This window comes from Bubalus kerabau, chromosome 3 (assembly GCF_029407905.1).
Source record: "Bubalus kerabau isolate K-KA32 ecotype Philippines breed swamp buffalo chromosome 3, PCC_UOA_SB_1v2, whole genome shotgun sequence".
Lineage (NCBI taxonomy): Eukaryota > Metazoa > Chordata > Mammalia > Artiodactyla > Bovidae > Bubalus > Bubalus kerabau.
The window spans coordinates 53,920,538-53,928,007 of record NC_073626.1 but is presented as its reverse complement, the minus strand read 5'-3'; the positions used below and the strand labels follow the sequence as shown (position 1 = coordinate 53,928,007).

The following is a 7,470-nucleotide window of genomic DNA, read 5'->3' as shown; positions in this document are numbered from 1 at the left end:
ATAGGTGAAAAGCTTATTGGGCTACAGTACATGTTGTCACAAAGTATTGGACACAACTCAGAGACTAAGCAAACAAGAAGAGATTAGGGCACTGAAATTCAGAGAAAAAAGATAGCTTGAAGACAGAGGGTAAAGGCTGCCATCTACAAATGAAGAAGAGAGGCATCAGAAAAAAAAAATCAACCCTGCTGTTACAATGATTTCAAATGTCTAAACCCCGGAATAGTGAGAAAATAAATTTCTTTTAAAAAAATATTTATTGCAGTATAGTTGATTTACAATGTTAGTTTCAGCTATACAGCAAAATGAATCTATTATACTTATACATATATACATACTTTTTTTACATTATTTTCCTATATAGGTCATTACAGAGTATTGATTAGAGTTGCCTGTGCTTAGTAATTATATATTTTATGTAGTAGGATATATATGTCAATACCAACCTCCCCTACTCCCTGGTAACCATAAGTTTGTTTTCTATATCTGTAAATCTGTTTTACAGATGGTGATGCAGCCATGAAATTAAAAGACACTTACTCCTTGGAAGGAAAGTTATGACCAACCTAGATAGCATATTCAAAAGCAGAGACATTATTTTGCCAACAAAGGTCCATCTAGTCAAGGCTATGGTTTTTCCTGTGGTCATGTATGGATGTGAGAGTTGGACTGTGAAGAAGGCTGAACGCCAAAGAATTGATGCTTTTGAACTGTGGTGTTGGAGAAGACTCTTGAGAGTCCCTTGGACTGCAAGGAGATCCAACCAGTCCATTCTGAAGGAGATCAGCCCTGGGATTTCTTTGGAAGGACTGATGCTAAAGCTGAAACTCCAGTACTTTGGCCACCTCATGTGAAGAGTTGACTCATTGGAAAAGACTCTGATGCTGGCAGAGATTGGGGGCAGGAGGAGAAAGAGACGACAGAGGATGAGATGGCTGGATGGCATCATTGATTCGATGGATGTGAGTCTGAGTGAACTCCGGGAGTTGGTGATGCACAGGGAGGCCTGGTGTGCTGCGATTCATGGGGTCGCAAAGAGTCGGACACGACTGAGCGACTGAACTGAACTGAAATCTGTTGTGCAGATAAGTTCGTTTGGGCCCTTTTTGTAGATTCACTTTTAAGCAGTATCATTTACAAATAATAAATGCAGGAGAGAGTGTGGAAAAGGGAGCGCTGCTACACTGTTGGTGGGAATGGAAGTTGGTTCAACTACTATAGAGTGCAGTATGAAGGCTCCTTAAAAAATAAAAATAGAACTACCATATGATTCAGCAATGCCATTACAAGCACATACATGGAGAAAACTATAATTTGAAATGATACATGCACTACAATGTTCATTGCAGCAATATTTATAATAGCCAGGACGTGGAAGCAACCTCAACACCCACCAACAGAGGAATGAATAAAGAAGATGTAAATGCATACAATGGTACATTACTCAGCCATAAAAAAGAATGGGATAATGCTATTTGCAGCAACATAGATAGACTTAGAGATTGTCATACTGAGTTAAGTCAGAGAAAGATATTTCTATTTTTTCAGCAACCAGTCTATGGTACTTTGTTATATCAGCTCTAACAAACTAATGCAAGCAGTATCAATGTGTGTGTGTGTGTGTGTGTGTGTGTGTGTGTGTATACATATGTATGTATTTATCTGTAGATACATATATGTATATGTATATATATAAAGTCATATGGTGGTCGTGGTTTAATCTCTAAGTCCTGTCCAACTCTTGTGACCCCATGGACTATAGCCTGCCAAGCTCCTCTGTCCATAGGATTTTCTAGGCAAGAATCCTGGAGTGTATTGCCATTTCCTTCTCCGTAGGAACTTCCTGATCCAGGAATCAAACCTGGGTCTCCTGCATTGCAGGCAGATTCTGATTGAGTTATGAGGGAAGCTGATAATAAAATATATTTTATATACTCATGTTATGTGGAGATAGATGCATATAGATGTCGCAGTTTCCTGCATGTGCAAAAACTGCATATGTGGTGGGTTGACCATAATCTTTATTTTAAATATCTAAGAATAATAAATAGACACCAGTAAACTAAACTAAAATATTTTATTTTTCAACTTTTTGACTTGAAAACACTAAACATCAGCCTTTTTTTTTCAATTTAATATTTAGTGTGAAAAATACACTTTGTTGATAAACCAATTTTCCCCCAACACTTTCTTCATCGCCTCTTTGACATCTTTGTTCCTCAAACTATAGATGATGGGATTCAGCATGGGAATTATGATGGTGTAAAACATGGACTCGATCACGTCATGATCCAAGGCATAGCTGGAACCGGGTCTCACGTACATGAAGAGGACTGTACCATGAAAAATGGACCCTCCTGGTAGGTGAGAGCCACATGTTGAAAAGACTTCTTCCTCCAGCAGAATGCCTCTTCAGAATGCCCAACAGGATGAAACCATAGGAGATCAGAACAATCAATATGGTGGATATCTCAATAGAGCCTGAAAAATAGAAAACTAGAAGCTGGTTCATGCACTTATCAGAGCAAGAAATAGCAAGGAGGGGAGGGATGTCACAGAAGACATGTCTGATTTCATTGGATGCATAGAAGGATAGGGTAAAAGTAGCCACTGTGTGTAAAGTAGCATACAAGATACCAACAACATAGCAGGAAATTATAAGTGACACATAGATTCTGGGTGACATTTTAACTAAATACAGGAAAGGGTTGTAGATGGCTACATAGTGATCATAGGCCATTGCAGCCAAAATGAAGCATTCTGTGGTCCCACAAGTAAGAAAGAGAAACATCTGTGTGGCACATCCAAGAAAAGAAATCGTTTTATTCTTTGTTAGGAAATTGATCAACATTTTGGGGGTGATAACCAAAGAATAGCAGGCACCCAAGAATGATAATGCTGTCAGAAAATAGTACATGGGGTTGTGGAGCCGGGAATCCATAATGACCAAGAACACTAACCCCAAATTTCCTATCATTGTAAAAATATAGATTGCAAGAAATAGTAAAAATAGAAAGATTTGCACCTCAAAATCATCTGTAAAGCCCATCAGTATAGTCTGATTTTTTATCTGAATCCTGTATAAATCTAAATCTAATGGTGACCCTGACATCTCAGCTTTTATTTTTAAGTTCTAACAGCAATATATAGCAAAAATAGAGCCCACCGATTACATCCTCATGTCTGTTTCTTAGAAATCCTTTTCAGTGAGGGAACAGTCCAGTGATTAAAAGCTGAGTCCAAGTGGATGCATTACTCTGTAAAAATAAATTAATTGCTGTTGATTAAATTTTCATGTGCCAGTTTACAGGGTTTAACTTCCAGTTTATTTTCTGTTAAATTCATGACATCTCACGTTCATATTGTGCTATCTTAAAATTTACAAAGACAAATGAATATAGGAGGTTTTAATCCGAAAATTATTATAGTAAAAAGGGCACATCCAAGTGCTAATCTTAGATTTTCTACAGCATGCATGAAGCTTATAATCGGTAAAGTGGGAGAAAATCCATTTACATCAGAAGATAGCACTGAATTTAAATGTTAAAAGTGGATGTGAAAATTACTTAACTTTAACATATCCCCAGATTACTAGGAAATGGGATTATTATTATTATTGTGATATTGCTCAGTCGTGTCCACCTCTTTGCAACCCCATGGACTGCAGCCTGCCAGGCTCCTCTGTCCATGGAATTCTCCAGGCAAGAATCCTGGAGTGTTGAGCCAGTCCTCCAGGGGATCTTCCTGACCCAGTGATCAAATCTGGGTGTCCTGCATTGCAGGCAGATTCTTTATCATCTGAGTCACCTGGGAGGCCCAAGCAGATCCACTAGTACTGGAAGTGGGGTTCAAACCCACAAGGATATAAATCTATTGGATCTTATGTCCAATGTCTTAACCACTTGGCCATTCTAGTACCTGAATTTTCTATAATTACTATAAAATACTGTCTTCCCTAGGTGTAGGGAGGGGCATGTAGCTCCAGAACCCCCCTCCCCCATACAAAAATGAAAGATGCTCAAGTTCTTTACATAAGATAGATAAAAGAGATATTTACAATATAAGCAACAGACCTCTTCTCACATACTTGAACCCATCTATAGATTACTTATAAAACCCAATACAATATGAATGTTTTCTAAAAGGTTGTAAATACAATTTAAAAACTTTTTAAATTGTTGATGTGCTGCAAATTTATTTCACTTTTTCAGCTCTGGAAATTATTATTTCACAATACTTTGGATCTACAGTTGATTGAATCCAGGGAAGTAGAATCCTTGGATATAAATAGCACTGACTGCAAATATCTCCTGATGACAGATAGTAAAATTCTTTAAAAAAGGTATTGCTAAAAGAAGCACATGTCAATACTAAACACCACAATGTAGTGTTTCACTATGGCTCTATTTCCCAATGCTGTCAGACTGTTGCTTATTCAGTGAATTACGAAGAAAGCAAAGTGCAAAACAAACAAGCAAAATGTCAAAAGGTCACAAGTATCTGTATCTGAAGCCTCCATCATTGAAACAGTTAGATATTACATTTACTTTATTTAGGACCAAGATTTGGGCATTGTGACTCTTGTTTTCCTTCAGTGTGCTATATAGATCAACATTGATTTAAAAGAGTGAAAATCTGCTGTGGGTAGGACTGAGCTGAATTCAGTAACCTACCAATAGCTTATATTACCAACATGAAGTGCACTATATCTGTGTTATAATGAGATATCCATATATCAAATAGAGAATGAGCAAATCAGCTTAAAATCACTTTTTGAAGGAAAAGAAAGCCTCATGTCTTTATTTTCCCAGACAGTTCCTCTCAGATTCACATGAAAAATGTTCTTGATACATAGAGTAAATAACTGTTCAACTATGGAGTTACCAAATTGAAAAGGATGAGCTTACTTAATTCTTAGAGAAATATATACAGTACAAATATAATATATAATTAAGTCAAATATTCATCTCTTTGTTAATTCAAACAGCTCACATATTACTCCTGAAACACATACACACACAAAAACGTATTATAAAAATTCCAGTTTAATTTGAACAGTTATATTAATAAAATACCTTATAAAGCCATTGTTTATTAGCATTAAATATATTAAGTATATTAGATGTATTATTTGAGTATCAACAATACAGTCATGTTTTAAAAATTCTTTGTTATCCATCTTTATCCTTCAAGAATCCATATATTACACAAACAAATATTGATTGAAAAGAACCAGTTTCAAAATAGGAGTTTGGCAGATAAGAAGTATAGTGAAAATAATAAAAATACACAGGCAAATTTTTAAAAATACATCAAGAGATGGTCTAAATGAATTCTTTAAAAAATAAATGTTCACTAACCTTCACAAGGGAAACTTTAGCCTCATTATGATACTAATTTTTATTTTACTGATGTGTCTGAGACAACACTGTTGTAGAAGATGAAAAATACTGTATTTAACTCTAGAACCTTAATATTACAATCTAAGATTTAGCCACTAATGTGATTTAGTAAAAGTAACCTGATCCTTCAAATGAAAAAATTAAATTGATCAGACTGTTGGTGTGTATTTTGTTCAACTACATGAACATGGTATGACAACAGAGTTCTTACTTATGAGATGCATTAAAATGTTTTATTGAAGTATTGATTATATGTGAAGGATTCATACATATCAAATATGACTATAATTCATTTCAAATTTTGCTTAACTTGAAAAAAAAAATAGGGAGCTAGGAAATCAAATTTTCGTCAAAGCATTGGACAATGAATGGACTCCCAAACAAAATCTAAGTATCTCTTCTTTTAGTTAAACTTAAGTGTTACATGCGGAGAAGGCAATGGCCAGTACTCTTGCCTGGAAAATCCCACGGATGGAGGAGCCTGGTAGGCTGCAGTCTATGGGGTCTTGAAGAGTCAGACACAACTGAGTGACTTCACTTTCACGCATTGGAGAAGGAAATGGCAACCCACTCCAGTGTTCTTGCCTGGAGAATCGCAGGGATGGGGTAGCCTGATGGGCTGACATCTCTGGGGTCGCACAGAGTTGAACATGACTGAAGCGACTTACCAGCAGCAGCAGCAACAAGTGTTACATGACACAACATATATTAAAATATCATTTTCATGAAATTAAACTACTTAATTCCAATATTTAATTCTATCAATCATCTTAAAAATTCTCTTTCATTGCATTCTGATGTGGGGCATATCAATAAAATAATAATATGTGTACTTAAATACCCCTATTATTTTGTCCTTTACAACTTTCTCATAAACCTTTATATCTCTGATCTAATATAAAGGTAACATATAAATGAAGGCCACCTTTTCTTAATGTTTCTTAAATATTATTCTTAATCATGCTGCATTAGAGCAATTACCTATTTCATTGCAGAGAAATGAGGAATGATAGACAAAAAGTGCTTCCCAAGTGGTGCCTGTGATAAAGAATCCATCTGCCAGTGCAGGAAGCATGAGTTTGATCCCTGGGTCGGGAAGATACCCTGGAGAGGAAAATGGAAATCCAGTCCAGTACTCTTGCCTGGAAAATTCCATGGACAGAGGAGCCAGGTGGACTACAGTCCATGGGGGTCACAAAGAGTCAGACATGACTGAGCATGCACAGACAAAAAGTATGGGGTCATTTACTTGATCCAGGATTCTATTTAATTCTGTTCACTAATAGTTAACTAAATTAGAACTTATTATTTTTGCATCTAGCTGACTTCACTTTGAAAGACAGAGTCTAGAAAAATGGGTCCCAGATTTTTGACAAAGCATCGTGGAAGTGAGAAGAAGATTTAAGGGACTAGATCTGATAGACAGAGTGACTGATGAACTATGGGCGGAGGTTCATGACATTGTACAGGGGACAGGAATCAAGACCATCGTCAAGAAAAAGAAATACAAAAAAGCAAAATGGCTCTATGTGGAGGCCTTACAAATAGCTGTGAAAAGAATGGAAGTGAAAAACAAAGGAGAAAAGGAAAGATATACCCATTTGAATGCAAAGTTCCAAAGAATGGCAAGGAGACAAAAGAAAGCCTTCCTCAGCACTCAATGCAAAGAAGTAGATGAAAACTGTAGAATAGGAAAGACTAGAGATCTCATCAAGAAAATTAGAGCTACCAAGAGAACATTTAATGCAAAGATGGGCTCGATAAAGAAGAGAAATGGTATGGACCTAACAGAAGCAGAAAATATTAAGAAAAGGTGGCAAGAATACACAGAAAAACTACAAAAAAAATCTTCATGACCCAGATAATCGCAATGGCATGATCATTCACACTCACCAAGAGCCAGACATCCTGGAATATGAAGTCAAGTGGGCCTTAGGCAGCATCACTACGAACAAAGTTAGTGGAGGTGATGGAATTCCAGTTGAGCTATTTCAAATCCTGAAAGACGATGCTGTGAAAGTGCTGCACTCAATATGCCAGCAAATTTGGAAAACTCCACAGTGGCCAC

The 7,470-nt window shown here is 36.5% G+C and overlaps 1 pseudogene; it reads right to left on the bottom strand.

The window, feature by feature from the left end:
• Positions 1 to 2,139: 2,139 nt before the first annotated feature.
• On the bottom strand, positions 2,140 to 3,112 carry LOC129647253 (olfactory receptor 5T1-like; annotated as a pseudogene).
• Between the last annotated feature and the right edge of the window lie 4,358 nt (positions 3,113 to 7,470).